We start from the raw sequence: 22,883 nt of genomic DNA on the forward strand, positions 1-22,883 counted from the left end.
ACGATCAAAGGGTGTTTTAAAATCTACATGTGGTATCTACACGAACTACTGACGACAAACACTACATAATCGTCCTAACTACTGCATGGTTTAGCTACAGGGTGTTTGTACATATCGTGGAATACTTGACAACTTTACTAATGTGTAGACTCGTATACAATATTGCACACACACACACACACACACACACACACACCCTCATAAACCGTAGATCAAACGCACACACTGACAACTAGAAGGAATTACACACACACACACACACACACACACACACACACACACACACACACACACACACACACATAAACAATAAGATAAACGCACACACACTGACAACTAGTAATAACACACACACACACACACACACACACACACAAACACACACACACACACACACACACACACACACACACACACACACACTAGCATCAGTATCAAGCAGAGGGAGGGACGCGACAGGCCAGACAACATAATCCCTTTGTGGTAAAAGCGGAGGCGACTGTACGTTGCACACTGCAGGAAGTGGCCACAAGTTGTCGACAGTCACCCATCTATCTATCCAACTAGCCAGTCCAGTCAGCCAGCTAGCCATCCTACTAACCAGTCAGCCAGCAAAGTCATTCTACAAGCCGGTCAGCCAGCAAAGCCAATCTACAAGCCGGTCAGCCAGATAGCCATCATACAAGCCACTCATCCATCCCAGTAAACACAGCCAGCTAGTCATTCATCCATTCACTTATTCATCCATCCATTCACCTCGTCATCCATCATCCACTTAGCCAGCCATCCACCTAGCCACCCACCCACCCTGCCAGACAGCCACGCTCTCTCTGGATCCCAAGTATCGGGTTCTGATGGGCGTCTTGCGAAAAGTCACTTGCAGGATTTTTTATTTTTTTACCAAATTTAATGTTATTTTTATCGTATTTTTTCCCCCGAACGATTTCTGCTTCCAATACATAAATTACAATAATATATTCGTTAACTAAATGGGTTTCCACGTTCATTAGCGCTAATGTTCTTTTCTTTTTTCCTAAGAGGGTTTCCGCCTTTAGTAAACCTGCATTTGTTATTCCCATTTATATCTCCACCTTTAGTTAAAATCATTTATACAATACAATTAGGTCAGGAACTTCATTCTTAGTATAAATAATATCCCCTCATTTTATTCCCAGGAGAATTACCACCATCATCCTATCTTTTTAGAAAAATCTCCTGAAGATTATTATTTCCAGGAGGGTCTCCGCCACCTACAAGAAGCAGCATAGTACCTCACAAAATTTTGCTCCTAAAAAGGCTTTCAAAATCTCAATACACTTCGACACTTTACCCAAATTTACTCCCAGAAAGCTTTCCAATTACAGCACACTTCCCTCCAATCACAGCACACTTCCCTCCAATCACAGCACACTTCCCTCCAATCACAGCAGACTTCCCTCCAATCACAGCACACTTTCCCTCCAATCACAGCACACTTTCCCTCCAATCACAGCACACTTCCCTCCAATCACAGCACACTTTCCCTCCAATCACAGCACACTTCCCTGTCATAAATTTTACTCCCAGCAGCCTTTCCAATCTCGCCCCATTTGCTACCTCACAAAATTTAATCCCGTGAAGCTTTTAAATCTCAAGCACACTCGTTTCTTCCCAATATTTTAATGTTATAAAGTTTATGAATTCTTTCTCTCTATCTCACTCTCTCTCTCTCAAGCAGTAACGAACAATGTCTCTCTCTCTCTCTCTCTCTCTCTCTCTCTCTCTCTCTCTCTCTCTCTCTCTCTCTCTCTCTCTCTCAGCTGGTGAAAGTTACCGCCTGTATCAGGATCAAGAGGACAACTGATCCTGACAAGATCTGTAGCGGAATTAAGTGTCGGAGTTTGCGACACTCTCCCCCAGTAAGTGTATGAACCCCGGAGATCAAGGGTGGATTAAGTGGATGGATAGATGGATGGATTGATAGACATATACTTGGATGGATGGATGTATGGATGGTCAGATAGTTGGATGGATGGACGAATGGATGGATGATCAGATAGTTGGATAGATAGTTAGATGGATGAATTGATAGACATATACTTGGATGGATGGATGATTGGGTGATAGATGAATGAATGGATAGATGGATGGATGGATAAATACAGATAGTTAGAGAGTGACTGAGGCTGGAGGACAGTAGATCACCCTCGAGTTGGTCCAAACTTCTGAAACACTTTTAACTCACCTACATTATTAATCAACTTTGGCAGCTTCATCCTCCTCCTCCTCCTCCTTTTATTCCTCCTTTTCCTCTTCCTCCTTCTCTAGTTCCTCCTTCTGTTTCCCCTTTTCTTCCTTCTGTTCCTCCTCTTCCTGTTCCCCTTGTTCCTCCTCCCCCCTTTTCTTTCTTCTCCTGTTCTTCCCTCTTCTCCTTCTCCTGTTCCTCCTCATCCTCCTTTCATCATCCTTCTCTTCCTCCTCCTCCTTCTCCTCTTAGGGCGTTAGTGTTCAAGGGTGAGAATCCTTGTGTAGTGTCGCCCTCCTACCACCTCCCCCCCCCACACATGAGATACAAACAAAATACCATAGCAAGTGAAGAAACTGCTATTAGATAAACTTACCGCCACCTAAACAAAGAGCTACATAACATCTTAAACTAGTACTCACGAGTCTCCACCAATGTACCTGAACTAATTTAAACCAAGTACTCACGAGTCTCCACCAATGTACCTGAACGAGTAAACCAAGTACTCACGAGTCTCCACCAATGTACCTGAACTAGTAAACCAAGTACTCACGAGTCTCCACCAATGTACCTGAACGAGTAAACCAAGTACTCAAGAGTCTCCACCAATGTACCTGAACGAGTAAACCAAGTACTCACGAGTCTCCACCAATGTACCTGAACGAGTAAACCAAGTACTCACGAGTCTCCACCAATGTACCTGAACGAGTAAACCAAGTACTCACGAGTCTCCACCAATGTACCTGAACGAGTAAACCAAGTACTCACGAGTCTCCACCAATGTACCTGAACGAGTAAACCAAGTACTCACGAGTCTCCACCAATGTATCCAGACATAGTACACACATTAATCTTATCTTCCCAAAGCGACACCTGGACAAGGAAATAGAATATTCATATATGTCAAGAGTATAGACTAACGCACGGACTACCACGGGAGACAAAATAAAAATGTTTAAAAAAAATCTCCTGTAGTGGCTGACGTGCAGAGAGTACACACACACACACACACACACACACACACACACACACACACACACACACACAGACACACAGACACACACACAGACAGACAGACAGAGGGGACAGTTGTAGGCGAGGGTTAACATTTTGAGGTATACAGGTGAATGGGATACGATTTTCAACATGTATTTAATTATATTTTCTTTTGTATGATCAAGAGGTCAGATAAGGTTAATAATAATAATAATAATAATAATAATAATAATAATAATAATAATAATAATGACGACGATGATGATGATGATGATAATAATAATAAACTTCATTTCTCTTTGCTCTCTCTTCCCTTACCCTCTCCATCTTGATTCCGTTATCCAAGAGTCCATCTCCTACTCAACATCTCCTCCTCCTCTTTCTTCTTCTTCTCTACCCTATCCCGTCCTTGTCTCTCTTGATAATCTTTATTCCCTCTCTCTCTCTCTCTCTCTCTCTCTCTCTCTCTCTCTCTCTCTCTCTCTCTCTCTCTCTCTCTCTTAAGCTCCTCTTCTCCTTGCCAGCATCTTCCTCCATGACTCCTCGTGAGAATAAATGGGAGGAAACAACTCAGCACTTCTAACATAGAGAATTCTGCGCTGCCTCTCCTCTTGACCAGAGACAAGCCCGGTTTTCCCCAGAAGTCGCCCCGAGAGAGAGAGCGGAACCCACCAATCGATGGTCGCAGGAGCTTCAGGAGGGAGAGAAAATGCACTTCAAGAGGTTCCTCCTAGCAGGGCTGTACTGAAGAAGGGAGGAGCTCATTAACATTCCTGGCGGAGGGGTAGGAGCAAGCAGCGTCGTCGACAAGGCCGCCAGTCACTCCACGATGTTCGATTCTCCATTTAAACCACCTTCAGGAGCGTGCACGGGCTCCGGGTCTAACAGGACGTACTGTATGTTTGGACCAGGAACACCCACACCTACACGAGTCCCAAGATTCTCTAATTCACTTCCAAGAGAGATGTGTTTAATTAACTAGAGGTATACCAGACGTTCATCTCAGAGGGTCTTCCCCCCCAGCACCACCGGCAGGAACCAGGTGTCCCGACTAACATGATCAACCGGACCACCAACGGCATGAAGGCCACAGGTAGTCATGAACACAAACAGCCTTATACATACACCAGGAACTTTCTCAACATCTTACACATCTCCTCCTCCCTATAATATTCCACTTACCAAACAAAAACAAACAAAACAACCTAAACAAGAAAACCAAATGACTCTGGTAAACAAAAAAACAAAACACCACGTGGTCTCGCTACTATGGCTGGACGTAAACATAAACAAAACATAACAACTTTACCTCTAGTGGAAAAACCTGCCCCCTAACTGACCCTTGTCTACTACAACTACTACTACTACTACTACTTTTTTTTATCTACATGGCCTCCAACTTCTTGTCATAGCCACACCTTCGCTACCACTACTACCACCACCACTACCACTACTACCACCACTACCATCACTCCCTCAACTCCCCAATCTCCTCCAACTAGCTCAAAAACAACGTCTCATATTCAAGCGATACACCACAGCCCGGGGACACATCCACTCTCCTCCCTCAGATGGCTCCATTAGAATTCGCGTCACGTTCCACATAGACTCTGGCGTCGTGGTCTTATTCTTCGCCTTCTTCGTCTTATTCCCATTCTTCCTCAGCCTCCAACATGACCCGAGGTAGTGGTGTGGTGGTGGGAGGGGGGGTGGGTGGAGGAAAAGGAGGAGGGAGAGAGGAGAAGGAGTAGGAGGAATAAGAGGAGAAGGAGAAAACGAGGGAGGAAGTTCTCTATTCCACGATCACAACAACATCAGAACCAACAGAGAGAGAAATAACTACTCGAAAAAATAAAAACACCCACTACCACCACCACTACTACCACCACCACTACTACCACCACCACTACCACCATCAATGCCACCTTTACTACTACTACCATCACCACCATAACCACAATTATCATCACCGGCAGATGTGGAGGAGAGAAGCACAGGGAGAGACAGACAGACTGATAGACAGATATATTAACAGAGCCACAGGAGCCACAGGGAGACCCAACATAAACTCCCTGAGAGGAAAATACACGAGGGCCAGTTTTTGGTAGTGGCCCGGGTAAGAGAGAGAGAGAGAATCCTGACAAATTCGGCTTTTAGCTGAATATTCCCTTAAATGTGTGGTAGTGATGCCCGGGGCCCGCTACTGCTGCTGCTCCTCTCTGGTAATTTATTTATTTATTTTTTCATTCAAACACAATCTACATAAATGAGTAAATAAATAAATAAATAAGTCGTGTGCGAGTTTGTTTGTGTGTGTGTGTGTGTGTGTGTGTGTGTGTTGTATCCCACACACACACAACCAGACGAAAACTCATTAAACTTACAAGTCTTTTTCGATCCTCTACACCTCTCAGACTTTTGCTACCGTGACCTGAAATACTTAAAACACTCCATCATCACCCTTCACTCCCTCACCCCTCCACCTCCCACCCCACACCCCACCCTCCCCCACCACACCCCTCTCCTTACCCTGCCATATAAGAACGAATTTAATAACGATCTCCTCTCAGTGTTAATTTAACGTAGTGTCGTGGTTAACTGGCCCAGATTAGATGGATTACCCTAATGAGTTAACGAATGGTGTAACTGCATAACCTCACCTTAGATCGTGTATAGAGTTAACTAGTCAGGTATATACGCTCTCACATCACCAGTTAGCGGCTATCTTGAGAATCCATATTTATGTTAAAACTTAAGTAATCCAGTAACGTAAGTTGTCATTATCGCAATACTTTATGGAGATATTTAACTTCAAGGGTCTTTTGAGAATCCATCTTTGTATCGTAGCTTAAGTGAGTCAGTACGATACGTTCTAACATATCCAATTAGGGAAGAAAATATAACTTACGAACCTTATAGAATCTAACCTTTGTGTTGTAACCTAAACCACATTACATACGTTCACACATCATCAGGTAGGTATAAATGAACATCCGAACCATTAAGAAATAACCAACGATACTTTGAGGGAAAATCACACACACGCGCGCCATTACAGTGAACGCAATATACATCGTCGTGGCTAAGGCTGTGTGTGTGTGTGTGTGTGTGTGTGTGTGTGTGTGTGTGTGTGTGTGTGTGTGTGTGTGTGTGTGTCTTACTTTTGTCCGCAACTTTAAATTGAGGAAAAATATGAAATTGGCGCCATAACTCAGGGTCAAACAGATTGCCTCAGGGGGAGTAGTGCATCACATCAGTCTGTTGCGTCTGTTGGTTCGTGTTGTGTGTGAGAGAGAGAGAGAGAGAGAGAGAGAGAGAGAGAGAGAGAGAGACTGTATAGGTGAAGTAAATTAAGTATACTTCAGCAGCACCACTACAGAAGTATACCACAAATATACTCGACATACAGCAGCAGAAGTAGAGCAGGTTCGCCAAACTATGCGGGGAAGGAGGTCGCCATCCTCCATTGAGCGTGATTGAACATTAGCATAACATTATTATCCCCGAGGCTACCAGCTGATGCCCCTCCTACTGCCCCCCGTCTGTCCGTCTGTCTCTCTGTCTCTCTCTCTCTCTCTCTGTCTCTCTCTCTCTCTCAACCTCCTCCATCACTCTCTCCCCGGTCACAGATAGAACAGTCACCCTGCCACGCGACCTCCCAAAAAACTTCTCACTACAACAAACATCACCACTACCAGAAGCTACCCAGGGCGTGGTTGTAAGAGGAGGAGGACTGACTCTCTCTCTCTCTCTCTCTCTCTCTCTCTCTCTCTCTCTCTCTCTCTCTCAAGTGTCATGTTGCAGAGTGAGCAAAAAAAGGTGTTATTAGAGAGGATAGCCCTCTTTCTTCCCTTTCCTCTATCTCTCTCTCTTTATCCCTCTGTCTCTTTTTCTCTCTCCCTAGCTATGTATATATCCCTCCCTCTATATCTCTCTATCTATCCCTCCCTCCCTCCCTCTTTTTCTATCCTCCTCTCTCTATCTATATATCCCCTTCTCTCTCTCTTTCTATCCCCCTCTCTCTCTCTATCCCCCTCTCTCTCTCTATCCCCCTCTCTCTCTATCTCTCTCTCTCTACCCTTCTCTCAGGTTGCAGGGTGTGAACAATGTAGGGCGGAGGCATTAGGGGGGAATATGGTCCTTTAAAGGCAACAAAAACATCCTACCATCCCAAATAACCTTCTGTAGGAGACAGCCCGTGTGTGTGTGTGTGTGTGTGTGTGTGTGTGTGTGTGTGTGTGTGTGTGTGTGTGTGTGTGTGTGTGTGTGTGTGTCTGTGTGTCTGTCTGTTTCTTCTTGCCCCTAAAGCGGAAATAAAGAGAGGAGGGGCATATGAAGATCAATTTTGAGGGTTGAGGAAAGAGAAGTTTGAAATTTATCCTCTGTCTCTCTGCTCTGTCTCTCCCCCCTCCCCCCTCCTAAAGGCATAGGGGTAGAAGTCTTGAATTACCGTTATATTGGAGGTGTGTAGAGGGAATCAACCCACAAGGTGTCCTTATGTGTACTATTCTTTATAGGTAGAAAAGGTATAGAATTTTTTTTGGGTGTTATTATTATTATCATTATTATTATTATTGTTATCATTATTATCATCATTATTATTATTATTGTTATCATCATTATTATTATTATTATTATTATCATTATTATTACTACTATTATTGTTATTATCACTGAAAATTAAACAAAATAAATAAGACAAATATAAAAGAATACTACAAATCAAAATGCGACCAAATACTGTACGAATGTCGGGATCACCTGAAGATTATAGCCGTCCCCTAGTTTATTTCACCTGAATATCAAAGACCTTAACACTACCAGAGGGGGTTAGGTTAGGTTAGGTTAGGTTAGGTTATGTAACTAGATACGACACCAGCTAGACACAGGTAAACACGACACCAATTAGACACAGGTTAATACGACACCAATTCGACACAGGTAAACACGACACCAACTAGACACAGGTAAACACGACACCAATTAGACACAGGTAAACACGACACCAATTAGACACAGGTAAACACGACACCAACTAGACACAGGTAACCATCTAGACACAGGTAAACACGACACCAACTAGACACAGGTAAACACGACACCAACTAGGACACGGTAAACACGACACCCAACTTAGACACAGGTAAACACGACAACCAACCAGGCACAAAAAAGTAAAAACACGACACCAACTAGACACAGGTAAACACGACACCAATTCGACACAGGTTAATACGACACCAACTAGACACGAGTAAACACGACTGCAATTAGACACAGGTAAACACGACACCAACTAGACACAGGTAAACACGACACCAATTAGACACAGGTAAATACGACACCAACTAGACACGAGTAAACACGACTGCAATTAGACACAGGTAAACACGACACCAACTAGACACAGGTAAACACGACACCAATTCGACACAGGTTAATACGACACCAACTAGACACGAGTAAACACGACTGCAATTAGACACAGGTAAAGTCATTAAACAGGTGAGAGAAACATTAAAGCCTTTCTATATCATCAAAGTCTCACCTGTCCGGATCAAACACAAACACCACATCACTCACCATACACACATACACCTGAACATCGGTCAATAAACACATATAAACACAACCTTTAAACATTGCGGGGTATTTAAACATTGTGAAGAATAAACATATCTATAATTAAAAAAAAAAAAAATCCTTATCAGTTTCATAATGTTTAAATCGCGATAAAAAGAAACATTAATTAATATCGGTGTTTTGGATTTTCACAGAATTGGTAAACATGATGATGATAAACACACGATACACATCTTAATACCCAAATGTTGTAGAATTCTGGAATGTTTAGTAATACCATACACTAAATACAACTCATAAACATCACAATTTTCAAGGTCTTTTAATGTTAAGGAGGTCGGTATTGTTATGATAATGTACACACACACACACACACACACACACACACACACACACACACACACACACACACATTTGACCCTATGATACGACCCCTTCATAAGATACCACATTAAACTAACCCCCAGCATAACATAACACAGACGCCATAGTGTACTCACCTATTGTAATAACATCTGGTAGTTGACTAGTGAGGGGCAAGTGGGCAAGCAGCACCACCACACCCACACTGAGGGCTGCCCACACTCCACATCGACACATCCTGAAGGTTTTAGCTGATGAAACTCTCGACACTTCAGCTGATGTTGGTTTTACGTTCACTCATTTATCGACGTCGAGCACATACCTATCGACTGTTGGCCATACACTCATCAATAACCCACCCGGCCCATTGTGTCCACTATATGTAAAATTCACAAATAATTTCTTTTTTCAATTCGTTATGATAATTATTTCTTTCATTTCACTAAGTTATTTTTTTTTCTCTCTCTCACTTCACATAAAAGTTGAATATTTTTCTTTTATTCTTCACTTCACTTAAACTTTTGAGTCTATTTCAACCAAGAATATCTAGGAGATCTTTTTCTTTCTCTCTTTCTGTATCTCCTTTTTTTTTTCTCTCGTTTAGTTGGGTTTCCCTCCTGCTGGTGGTGACGGTATCCTGTAGGAGGAAGAACAAGTTGAGTTAAAACCCTACTGAGGGAGGTTATGCAGGAAGGTGTTTAACGTGTGTGTGTGTGTGTGTGTGTGTGCGTTACCTTCCTACCCAACTCACAACGCACTACTACGACTAATCCTTCCAACCCAACTCTCTACCACCAAACTCACACACACATACACACACACATCCTAACCCCAATGACGGCTCCTCCTCCTCAACCCCCATCCCTCAACTCACATCTGCCACCTCAGCACACCCCTCACTTCTCCACCTCACTCCTCACCTCCCCCATCATCTTCTCCACCTCCCTCACCTCTCCCCCCTCACAAACCGATATCCCTCAAACTCCTTCCTTTCATTCCCTTCACTCGAGTCATTTCCTACAGCAAGTTAGTTCCCTTGTCGGGGATATTTCACGAGGTAAAAAAAAGAAAGAAAAAAATTCAATTCTCCGGATGTTTGTATGCCGAGTTAGCGTCTATGGTCGAGAGAGCGAGAGAGAGAGAGAGAGAGAGAGAGAGAGAGAGAGAAGCAGGTAGAGAGAGAAGCAGGTAGCGAGGTTCACGGGCCAGGTGACACAATACAGCCTCAGGTAACATCAAGGAACACACCAGCAAAATTGGCCAAAGATCAAAGGTGTTGGAGGCGGGCTGACGACGCCACGCATAAAAGGTATATATACGGGGAGGTGAGAGAGGCATATATATCGAAGGTGAAGGGCATATATACTGAAGGGGTGAAGGGGGGGTATATACTGAAGGTGAAGGGGTATATACTGAAGGTGAAGGGGTATATATACTGAAGGGTGAAGGGGGTATATATCGAAGGTGAAGGGGTATATATACGAAGGTGAAGGGGTATATACTGAAGGTGAAGGGGTATATACTGAAGGTGAAGGGGTATACTGAAGGTGAAAGGGGTATATACTAAAAGGTGTAGTATTTATACTGAAGGTGAAGGGGGTATTTATAATGAAGGTGAAAGGGGTAGATGATATTGAAGGTGAAAAGGGTAAGAGATTGCTAGGAAGGAGAGTATACTGAAGGTGAAGGGGTATATACGGATAGTGGAGGATGTCATATACAGGGCTGGAGGTCATATACAGAGGTATGCTGAGGATATATAGACGGTGTGTGTGTGTGTGTGTGTGTGTGTGTGTGTGTGTGCGTGTGTGTGTGTGTGTGTGTGTGTGTGTGTGTGTGTGTGTGTGTGTGTGTGTGTGTGTGTGTGTAAAGTCCTGAAGTCATATTATACAGAACGCTTTCTTCATGATATACGTGTATGTCAGGTGTCCAAATGAGAGAGAGAGAGAGAGAGAGAGAGAGAGAGGAGAGAGAGAGAGAGAGAGAGATGTGGTAGCGAATTTGATTTCTTGGTCAGTGACTGCATATATCAAAAAGAGATCATCGATTGCAGGACCAATCATAAATCACTACACACACACACACACAAACACACACACACACACACACACACACACACACACACACACACACACACACACTCTCTCTCTCTCTCTCGTTGGGCGAGGTTAGGTTGGGTTAGCTTAGATTAAGTTAGGTTAGGTTGTGGATCGCTAGGACTGGGGCCTATAATCATCAAAAACAATCCGTGTTCGTGTACTTGTAAGGAATGGATAGTTAATTGGATCAGCATTGAGGAAGGAGGGTGACTTTAGTCCAAGTCAGAGCCGCGACCATGGATACGAACACCAGATGATGTGTTCGTTTTCCTGGGTTTTTACCTGAAGGGATAACTCAGCTGATCAGTCTTAGTGTTGAAGTAAAGAACCGCCTCTTAAAATTACCCGCGGGGAAGTCGACATGTCAGGAGCATAAATTTCACTTACCACACAGACAGACAGACAGACAGACAGACAGACACACACACACAGATAGACAGTTAGATAGATAGACACACACACACACACACTCTCTCGCACACAATTACTCTCTCTCTCTCATATTCTCCTTCTTTATCCCTCCTTAACTTATTCTCCTGTCTCCACCCCATCTCCTCCCTCTCTATCTTTATTCTCACTCCATCATCCTTCCCAACCCCCCACTCTCCCTTTCCACAACGCTTCACTTAAATAGAATCACCGACTCCCACAACGAGGTACAGTATTTGTCAATGCTTAATTATTCCCAACTAAATTACCGAAAGCAAATTACAAATGAACTACACACTCAACCCATGTACTTAACCTTTCTTACCCTCTCTCTTACCCTCTACCTCTCCCAAAATCCACTATAAAAAATAATAAAATAAAAAGGGCAACGAGACACTTTAAACTTTAACCGGCCACTTATGCAACTCACTCCATGCAACTGGCCACTTCATGCAACCGGCCACTTTGCAACTGGCCACTTATGCAACCGGGCTGATTTTACAACTAGGCCACTTTGTAACCGAGCCAATCTCTTACACTGGCCACTTTGCAACCGAGCCACCTCAACTGGGCCGACTCTGCAACCGGACCACCCTGTAACTGGCCACTTTGCAACTGGGCACTTCTGCAACTGGGCCACTTTGCAACCGAGCCACCTCTGTAACTGGGCAACTTCTTGCAACCGGGCACTTTGCACTGGGCCACCCCAACCAGACCGACTCTTGCAACCAAACCATTACAACCCAACAACCTCCAGGCGATAATAGGAAGAGAGAGAGAGAGAGAGAGAGAGAGAGAGAGAGAGAGAGAGAGAGAGAGAGAGAGAGAGAGAGAGAGAGAGAGAGAGAGAGAGAGAGAGAGAGAGAGAGAGAGAGAGAGAGAGAGAGAGAGAGAGAGAGACTGCGATTTCACCATTCGTCGCCATCTCAGAGCCGAACTGTCTGTTTTTCTGTCTGTCTGTTCCCCACACACACACACACACACACACACACACACACACACACACACACACACACACACACACATGTTCCCACCTCCTTCCATTACTTTAGGTCCAAACACACCCAGGTTGTAGATTCCACGAAGCTCCTCGGCGTCACCATAGACAACAAACTAAACTGGAAACCACACGTCAGTGAAGTTGTCAAATCCTCCAGTTTCCGTCTCCACCTCCTCCGCCGACTCAAGTCCTCGGAGTTCCTGCACTGAGCTCCTCAGTGTTACACAACATTCATATTCCTAAGCTCACCTATGCCTCCCACCTGGTCGCCACACAGCGTAAACACCTAGAAAAGTGCAAAAGAGGGCATGGAAGATTATTCTCTCCCCTTCCTACTCCACATATCAAGAAGCGCTCAACACACTGACTTTGACTCTCACTGACCATCACCACGACCTCATCTGCAATTTGGTAAGAAGTTTCTACACCATCCTGACACCGGCTCCTACTACCACCTGAGATCCCTAGCCCGAGAATTGCTGTTCGACACCACAACCGCATCCAGCCCATACGTGCACGAACTGATCGCTATAAGAACAGCCCAGTCCCAACCATTGTAAAATTATCAATAACTTGTAATAAACCAGTGTATTCACTCCCAGTAAATACTACTTGCACTGTCACTATGTTGAAATGAACTGTAGTTTGAGCTTTTCCCCCATCTAGTTATTATATATCTTATTTATGTCACTTATGTTACTTGTATATTATTTGTAATTCGAAACCCATTCCCCAAATATGTAACTGTATATTTTCAGCCTTCTGGCTGCCAAGCTCTTTCAATAAACCGTTAATTATTATTATTATTACACACACACACACACACACACACCAAAGGCCGGGGATTTCATTAACACTCCTCCAGCAACAAGTCGCATACATACCATAAATCATATTACACAAGTTACGAGCAGTTACCAACACTCACACGACAACATATTAACATCCCAAGTGTTTCATATGAGAGCAACACAATATTTTGAGGAATTCTCTCCTAGTATCAGACCAATCACAGTACAGGATTCATATTGCTCACCCCTGTCCCCCAATTACAGGGCAGGATTCATATTGCTCACCCCTGCCCCACCAATCACAGGACATAATTCCTATTGCTTCCCTCTGCTCCACCAGTCACAGGACAGGACTCATATTGCCCTCCCTCAGGTAAAAACAACCAATCAGCAGAAAGCTATAAAACCAACTGATGGAAGAAATGTACAGTTGCTGGACAAAATTCCTTGAACACCTGATAAATATCTATAAAGTACTTGAAGATCATAAGTAACGACAGATTGGAATTTTAAGATATTTTCTCTTAATTTTTCTTTCTATTAATTTTTTGGGGGGTCCAATTTTGTAGTACCAAGATAATTTGTGATGAAAAACATTATTGTAAGATATAAAACAATCATATTATATGAGACAGAAGTTGTTGCCAGGTAGTGCCAAGTGTTTGGGGAATTTTGTTCACAACTGTACAAACAAGATTCACCCGCCGCTAGGTGGGTGGGGTTAGTTCGACACTCGGCCGCTAAGTGCTGTTAGCTCGACAATCGGCCGCTAGGGTGGGGTTAGTCCGACACTCGGCCGCCAGGTGAGATGGGGTTGGTTTGACACTCGGCCGCTAAGTGCTGTTAGCTCGACAATCGGCCGCTAGTGGGTGGGGTTAGAGCGACGCCTCGGCCGCTAGGTGGGTGGGGTTAGTTCGACACTCGGCCGCTAGGTGGGGTGGGGTTAGTTCGACACTCGGCCGCTAGGTGGGTATCCAGTGGTCTGTTAAATCACATCTATGTTAAAACTGTGAATGGTACTAACGCGGAATTTAATTATGTGGTCAGCTGCCTCACACACCAGTGGTCACCATTAACGTTTTTAACTCGAGGTAAAACCCTGGATGATAATTAACATTAAAACTCAACAACAACAACAGTAATAATAATAATAATAATAATAAATAATAATAATAATAATAATAATAATAATAATAATAATAATAATAATAATAATAATATAATAATAATAATAATAATAATAATAATAATAATATAAATAATAATAATAATAATAACAACAACAGTAATAATAATAATAATAATAATAATAATAATAATAATAATAATAATAACAACATCAACAATAACAACAATAATGCCAGTAATACCAACAAAAAGCTATATAATGTTTGTAATGTTATGAATCATAGTTCAAACTTGTGTATCAATAATTATGTCAATACTGTAACCCTGTTTTATGAGATACAATAAACACTGATTTATTAGGCCACTGTTGGGGAGGAGAGGGAGGATAGGGGAAGGGGAGGAGAGGGAGGATAGGGGGAAGGAGGAGAGGGGAGGGGAGGGAAGGGGAGGAGAGGGAGGATAGGGGGGAAGGGGAGGAGAGGGAAGGATAGGGGAAGGGAGGAGAGGGGGGATAGGGAGAGAAGGGCAGGGAGAGAGAGAAAGGGGAGGATAGGGAAGGGAGGGGAGAAGGATGAGAAGGAAGGGGGAGAAGGAAAAGAGGGAGAAGGAGAAGGAAGGCTGAGGAGAGAGGTGAGTAGAAAGAATGGAAGAGAGATAAAGGGAGAAGGAGGAGGGGAAAAGGGTCAGCAGAGTGGGAGAAAGAGAGAGGAGAGAAAGAGAAGGGAGGAGGAGAGGAGGGGGAAAGGAGGAAGAGAGAAAAGGAAAGTGGAGAGGGGATTGGTGGAGGAGGGAGAGAGGAGAGGAAGAAAGAAGAGGGTGAGAAGAGGGGAAAGGAGAGGGTAGAGGGAGGAGTGAATAGCTGAAACTGTGGACAAATCATAAATGTGGCAGAGTATTGTTATTTTTTTGCATTGCTAATATCACGCTTGACTAATGCCGTCATAGTGGTGTAAACACATAATTTGATGACTCTCTCTCTCTCAATCACTGTGTATGTGAGCTTCCCTCTGTCTCTCTCTCTCTCAATCACTGTATGAGTCTCTCCTCCTGTCTCTGTCTCTCTCTTCTCTCTCTCTCTCCACTGTGTATGTGAGCGTCCATCTCTCTCAATCATTGTGTGTGAGCGTCCATCTCTCTTCTCTCTGTTTAGCGTATATTCAAGCAGCTATAACTTCACCGCATATACCGCGAACCTATACTGCAACTTCGCGAAACTTGATTATGTATTCACGCAAAGACGAAGACAAAGGAAGACGAAGACAAAGACGAGGATTAAAAACGAAGACAAAGACGAAGAAGTAGGAAGAAAAAGACGAAGACGAAGACAAAGACGAAGAACAGTACGAGGAACACCGAGATGGATCCGAACGAAGGTGGTGATGAACGATACTCCTCCTCCTCGCCCCTGCCACCATCAAGAGACAGCAGAAAGCCCTAAAGATGGACTATACCCTCCTCCTCCTCCTCGCCCCTGCTGCACCATCAAGAGACAGCAGAAAGCCTAAAGATGGACTATACCTCCTCCTTCCCCCTGCTGCACCATCAAGAGACAGCAGAAAGCCCTAAAGATGGACTATACCTCCTCCTCGCCCCTGCTGCACCATCAAGAGACAGCAGAAAGCCCTAAAGATGGACGATACCTCCTCCTCCTCGCCCCTGCTGCACCATCAAGAGACAGCAGAAAGCCCAAAGATGGACGATACCTCCTCCTCCCGCCCCTGCTGCACCATCAAGAGACAGCAGAAGGCCCAAAGATGGACTTACCTCCTCCTCGCCCCTGCTGCACCATCAAGAGACAGCCCAAAGATGGACGATACCCTCCTTCGCCCTGCACCATCAAGAGACAGCAGAAAGCCCTAAAGATGGACGATACCTCCTCCCCTCGCCCCTGCCACCATCAAGAGACAGCAGAAGGCCCTAAAGATGGACTATACCTCCTCCTCGCCCCTGCTGCACCACAGAAGCAGAAAGCCCAAATGGACTAACCTCCTCCTCCTCGCCCCTGCTGCACCATCAGAGACAGCAGAAGGCCCTAAGATGGACTATACCTCCTCCTCCTCGCCCCTGCTGCACCATCAAGAGACAGCAGAAAGCCCTAAAGATGGACTATACCTAAAAAGTCACTCTGAATCGATAACACAACCGATATAGTTAATTGAAGAAGATGGAGGTAGAGGAAGAGATGGAGGAGAAGGAGGAGAAGAGAAGAGAAGAGGAGGAAGACAACTACTGAAGGGAAGAGAGAGAGAGAGAGAGAGAGAGAGAGAGAGAGAGAGAGAGAGAGAGAGAGAGAGAGAGAGAGAGAGAGACTAAAATAATTCTTACAACTTAGATTGAAAATAAAAATACAAAACATCATTATTACCTTCACCGTCTACGACTCACCCAAACCCAACCAAAACCTAACCTAACCTAACCAAAACCTAACCAAACCCAACCAAAACCTAACCAAAACCTAACCAAAACCTAACCTAACCAAAATTCCAACCTACAATGATAAACACGTCCTCACCAACACAAACACGTCCTCACCAACACATACACAAACATGTCCTCACCAACACAAACACGTCCTCACCAACACAAACACGTCCTCACCAACACAAACACGTCCTCACCAATGACAAACACGTGTTCTCACCAACACACACAAACACGTCTCACCAACACAAACACGTCCTCACCAGCACAAACACGTCCTCACCAACACAAACACGTTCTCTACCAACATACACAAACACGTCCTCACCAACACACAAACACGTCCTCACCAACACATACACAAACATGTCCTCACCAACACAAACACGTCCTCACCAACACAAACACGTCCTCACCACCAACACAAACACGTCCTCACCAACACAAACACGTCCTCACCAACACAAACATGTCCTCACCAACACAAACACGTCCTCACCAACACACACAAATACGTTCTCTAAAATAATGTCTTTCTGGTAGTGCGAGTCAGATCGATCTCCGCCGTTCCTGACTAGAGTGGAAGAGATTTTGGTCCATTTGAGGGAGTTTTTTCCTGTCTACACACACACACACACACACACACACACACACACACCATATCTATCAGCTAAACTCACATTCGATATATTAAACTTGTTTGGATGTGTGAACGCCACTAATATTCCAGGAGTGATGAGAGAGAGAGAGAGAGAGAGAGAGAGAGAGAGAGAGAGAGCTCCTCACCAGCGACCGACCGCCAGGGAAGGATGGACACACGATGAGGTCACTATGTAGAATGATGGTGAAGGAAATTGTGGTCATATTCAATATCTACAAGAGGTCAAAGGTCAAGGTCACAGCCCCTCCCCTCCTCCCCCCCACCCATCAAGACGTGCTATGTTTTGGAAGGGGTCAAGAGGTCAGAAGTCACAGCTTTGAGAGAGGCAATACCGGGGTTTGGGGTGCTGGTGGTAGAGTGGTACCGCTCTTGCCATCGCAAGCGAGATGCCACGGGTTCGATTCCCGTGCCGGTGGAAGTTGTTTGGACACACTTCCTAGCCCCCATTAGTCCCTGTTCACCTAGCAGTAAAGTAGGTACCTGGTGTAAATCGAAAGTTGCGAATTCGTATTCAGGGACAAGTTGTTGGCGCTTCCAATAACTTGATGACATAAACCATTGACTCTTCAGGCTTCTACGCCCTTAACTCATGAGACATAAAGGCAAGCATGAACTTAGCATGCTTCCCTGTTGGGCACTGTAAACGCTTCTGCGCTTCACCTTGCACAAGGCTGTAGGAGGGTGCCCAATTAAAAAAAAAAAAAAAATACCGAGTGTGAGTGGGCACCTTGCTCGAGTGCAGTATAGTCCCATAGCTGGATTACCTGAATATTAGCTCCCCATCCCAGCTTATTTCACCTGATTAATAACGTTACCTGGGGGGGTTATAGGTTAGGTTAGGTTAGGTTAGGTTATAATCAATAAAAAACAGTAACAACAGCCCCTTTGAATACTGTTCGTCACCTCCCGTTTTCACACACAACACACACACGACAGGTAAAGTCTCCTCCGCCATGACTCTTCAGGAGTCCCATCTTTCCCTCCTGACCTAACTGATAAGATGTATTTCGAGGGAGGGAGTTTAGTCTTCTTTCTAGTTGTGGTTTAATGCTGATAACTATTTCTTTGTTGTCCTTGTTTTTTGTTTTTTACACTACTTTCACCATAACATAACACCTTTACAGTCTCTGCACTCATTATTAATAAGAAAACTGTATTTGTTGTAACATTCAGGGTAAAGTTTTCGATGTTAAGACAGTCATCAATGTTGTCAGTCTGAGGTGTTTTCTGTCCACATAAGAACATATCAGGAGCCATCGACAGTAGTTCCGAAGCCACTAATAATAGTTAAAAAACTACCACGACACCGAGAACAGTCATCAGTAGTTTAAGTCACATCATCACGAGAGTTCAAACAATTCAGCGGCTCCCGGCCAATAAACTTATCCAAAGTTATCCAAACACACACACACACACACACACACACACACACACGCCATCTCCTAAAACAGTCTATTGACACTCATAATTTCACAATGAGTTGAGCGAAGCGTGGGAGACTGTGTGTATGTGTGTGTGGAGAGCGGATAAAGACAGTCCCAGGTGCTGCTCTACCACTGCGGGAATAAAGTGTCTCGGGATAGCGCACTGCGGCCGCTACCTGAGAGAGCAACAAGACGCTATGTAGAGAAGAGCGGCGGGGAGCGTGGCGGGGTTCCACGCGCGGCGACCGTCCGGTACCAACTGAGCTGTGAGTGAACTAGTGCCAGAGATACAAGCACCCAGCAGCACGGCACTGTGGCTGCCAGACTGGCCCTCACAGCTGCCAGACAGGCGAGCGGAGGGGATGCTGGCACTCTGGGAGGGGGAGGGAGAGGGGGGAGGGGGACAGAAGAAGCAAGTGCCATCGCTAGCTACGACCCCCAACACCAACACAGACACACACACTCGCGCATTCCGACAACTTTTGTTTCGGGTCTTGGGTATGTAAGTGTTCCTCCTCGAGAGGCTTAAGGTCACATGGAGGCGCGCCAGACTTACGCACGCCTTTCTGTCAATAGGGCGCCCCTTACCCACGCCACCACCATCATCGCCGCGACCTCGTCTGTACACAATAACAACAACAACACATTCGCTGCCCACAACAATAACAATGCCAACCCGGAGATAAAAGACTAACTTGTTGCACGCCTCACTGGTCCTGTGAGTGATGGTGCCTCCTACCTCCACCCCCTGGCCTCATACACCTCCTACCTCCACCCCCTGGCCTCATACACCTCCTACCTTCACCCCTTGGCCTCATACCTCCTCATACACCTCCTGCCTCCACCCCCTGGCCTCATACACCTCCCTCCCCTCCTCATACACCTCCTCTAATTTTTTAAACCTCCCCCACCACACCCTCCCCAACACACTCTCTCATAACACCTTCCCTCACAACCCCCTTCCTCACAACCCCCTCCTCACAACCCTCCTCACCACCCTCCTCACCACCCTCCTCACAACCCCCCTCACCACACTCCTCACAACCCTCCTCACAACCTCCTCCTCCTCACACCACCCTCCTCACAACCCTCCTCACAACCTCCTCACCACCCCCTCCCTCACAACCCCCCTCACCTCCCTCACCACCCTCCTCACAACCCTCCTCACAACCCCCCTCCTCACAACCCTCACAACCCCCCACCACCACTCCTCACAACCTGCTCCACAACAAGACTTGGGGACATTACAAATATCTTATGACTCGAAATGAGGCGGACAACTTGGCAGCCAATGAGCGAGGCATCACCAAAATATGAGGAACAGTAAGATACACCTTCTGGGCTGTGTTAAGTTCACATCTCTGGGCTGTGTTGGTATGATGCTGGGCTGTGTTGAAAGTTCACATCTCCGGGCTGTGTTAAGTTCACATCTCTGGGCTGTGTTGGTATGATGCTGGGCTGTGTTGAAAGTTCACATCTCCGGGCTGTGTTAAGTTCACATCTCTGGGCTGTGTTGGTATGATGTTATCGGGCTGTGTTAGGCTCACATCTCCAGGGAATGACATCTGAGGACAATAACACACTGTACTCAAAAGGTGACTAAACTCATCGTACTCAAGGGTTAAACATATATATGAGTACACTAAAAGGATAACACACTGTACTCAAGGGGACTAAACTCATCGTACTCAAGGGTTAAACATATATATGAGTACACTAAAAGGATAACACACTGTACTCAAGGGGACTAAACTCATCGTACTCAAGGGTTAAACATATATATCTCTTGGGTACACTACAACCGACGCTCTAGTGAAGGAATTTTACAGCTGTTCTATAAATCTCCGACATTTTCCAACACGACAAACAAACACAGGGATGATGAGGGCGTAACAAATGTCATCATAACACGAGATTTTCACCACGTTTAGGAAAATGTTTAAATAATGTAAAGAAAATGCTGTAAAAATGCCCCAAAATGTAATGAATTAAAATGAAATGTAAAAAAAAAAATGCTAAAAATTAAATGAATTAAGATGAAATGTAAAAATGCTAAAATGAAAATGTGAAAAAAAAATACCAAAACGAAATACTAATAATGAAAGAATCTGAAAAATTTTAAATTACGAAAAAATTACAAAGGAAAAGCATTGATAGAAACTCAAAGCCCAAATTAATGGTTTTTTTACAATACCCGACTACAAAAGGAGTTTTGAAATACGTCTACATAAATAAATTGAATTGTCGTTTTTTTTTTAAATTGCATCACAAACAAATTACTGGTTTAAAAAGAAAAATTATTTCAATACCTGATGTTAACGTCCCAGTGTCGGGTGGGACAGACGGAGAGATGGACAGACACACAGACAGACAGACAGACAGACACAGACAGACACATAGACGCACACAGACAAAGTAACAGACACACACACACACATACAGAAAGGCACAAACAAATTAAGCCACACACACAGAGAAAAACAGATAAAATACACATACAAACATACACAAACACATCCACACACCACACACAAAAAACACCTACACACACCAGACACTAACACATACACACACACTACACACACACACACACACACACACACACACACACACATAAAAGCACAGAAAAAAACAAACACACGCACACAGCTCCTTCCGGCCCTCACCACAGCAGCTTGGAGACGTATAAGCTAATCCCGACAGACAAAATACGGCCATGTCCCTGTTCTTATTTTAATACGGCCATGTCCCTATTGTTATTTTAATACGGCCGCTTGTCCCGTGTTTTTTTAAAAGCCTGGAATTTATACAGAAAAAGAGAGAGATTATATTAGTGTGATAATTTGTACTTACTCTCAGATGATAATTATGTTAAAAGGTTTAATAATTATACTTCAAACGTGTAATAATTATACTTCAAAAGTGTAATAATTATACTTCAAACGACAATTATACCTCAACAAATAATGCAAATAACAATTCTACAACAACAATTATACCCCAAATACTAATAATATTAATAACAATAAAAAAAAATAATAATAAAAATAATAAATAATACTAAGACATAATAACAACAATAATAACAATAACAACAAAAATTGCCGTAAAAAACTAAATTCCACTAAAAAATAATTATACTAAAAACGACATTCATTCTGTAAACCACAATTTGGGTTCCGGAAATTACAAAGAAAAAAAAATTGGGGATTCTGTGAGGGTAAGAATGTTTTCATCTGAGAGACAAAGCCGACGATGTCTCCTTGCTGTAGCCACGACCCTGTGATGTGCTGTGTTGGGCTGTGATGTGTTGGGCTGTGATGTGTTGGGCTGTGATGTGCTGTGTTGGGCTGTGTTGTGATGTAATGTAATGCGCTGTGATGTAATGTGCTGTGATGTACTATGCCGTGTTGTACTGAACCTGGCAACTACACATATTTATACTGTACACATACACATTCGTATCAGTACAGTACTTACACGCATACACAACCACTTCAATTACATACATACATATATAATGGTAGCCCCTCGGGAATTTGTTTAAGGTGTAGAAGCTGTCGCCAACACAACAACCACACCCTAAGTTAACGATGCATGCCCCAGTGTCAATACCGGACAACTCGCCAACTGCACTGGCTAACCATTACCCCGGAATACGATCCGCAAGTCGATTAACATCCAGGTTCCCAATTACTGCTGGGTAGACAGAGGCAAATGGCGTGAAGAAACTTGCCCATAGTTTCACCCTGCCCGGGGATCGA

The 22,883-nt window shown here is 44.1% G+C and overlaps 1 long non-coding RNA gene across 1 annotated transcript; it reads right to left on the bottom strand.

Annotated features, from left to right (window-relative positions):
• Positions 1–9,630: 9,630 nt before the first annotated feature.
• On the bottom strand, positions 9,631–19,431 carry LOC121874092. Its single transcript, XR_006090364.1, has 2 exons — positions 19,296–19,431; positions 9,631–9,803 (listed from the first exon to the last, which is right to left on the bottom strand). It is a non-coding gene; the product is annotated as an uncharacterized LOC121874092 (long non-coding RNA).
• Positions 19,432–22,883: the final 3,452 nt, after the last annotated feature.

The sequence above is a fragment of the Homarus americanus genome, unplaced genomic scaffold (assembly GCF_018991925.1).
Source record: "Homarus americanus isolate GMGI-L3 unplaced genomic scaffold, GMGI_Hamer_2.0 scaffold28172, whole genome shotgun sequence".
NCBI lineage: Eukaryota > Metazoa > Arthropoda > Malacostraca > Decapoda > Nephropidae > Homarus > Homarus americanus.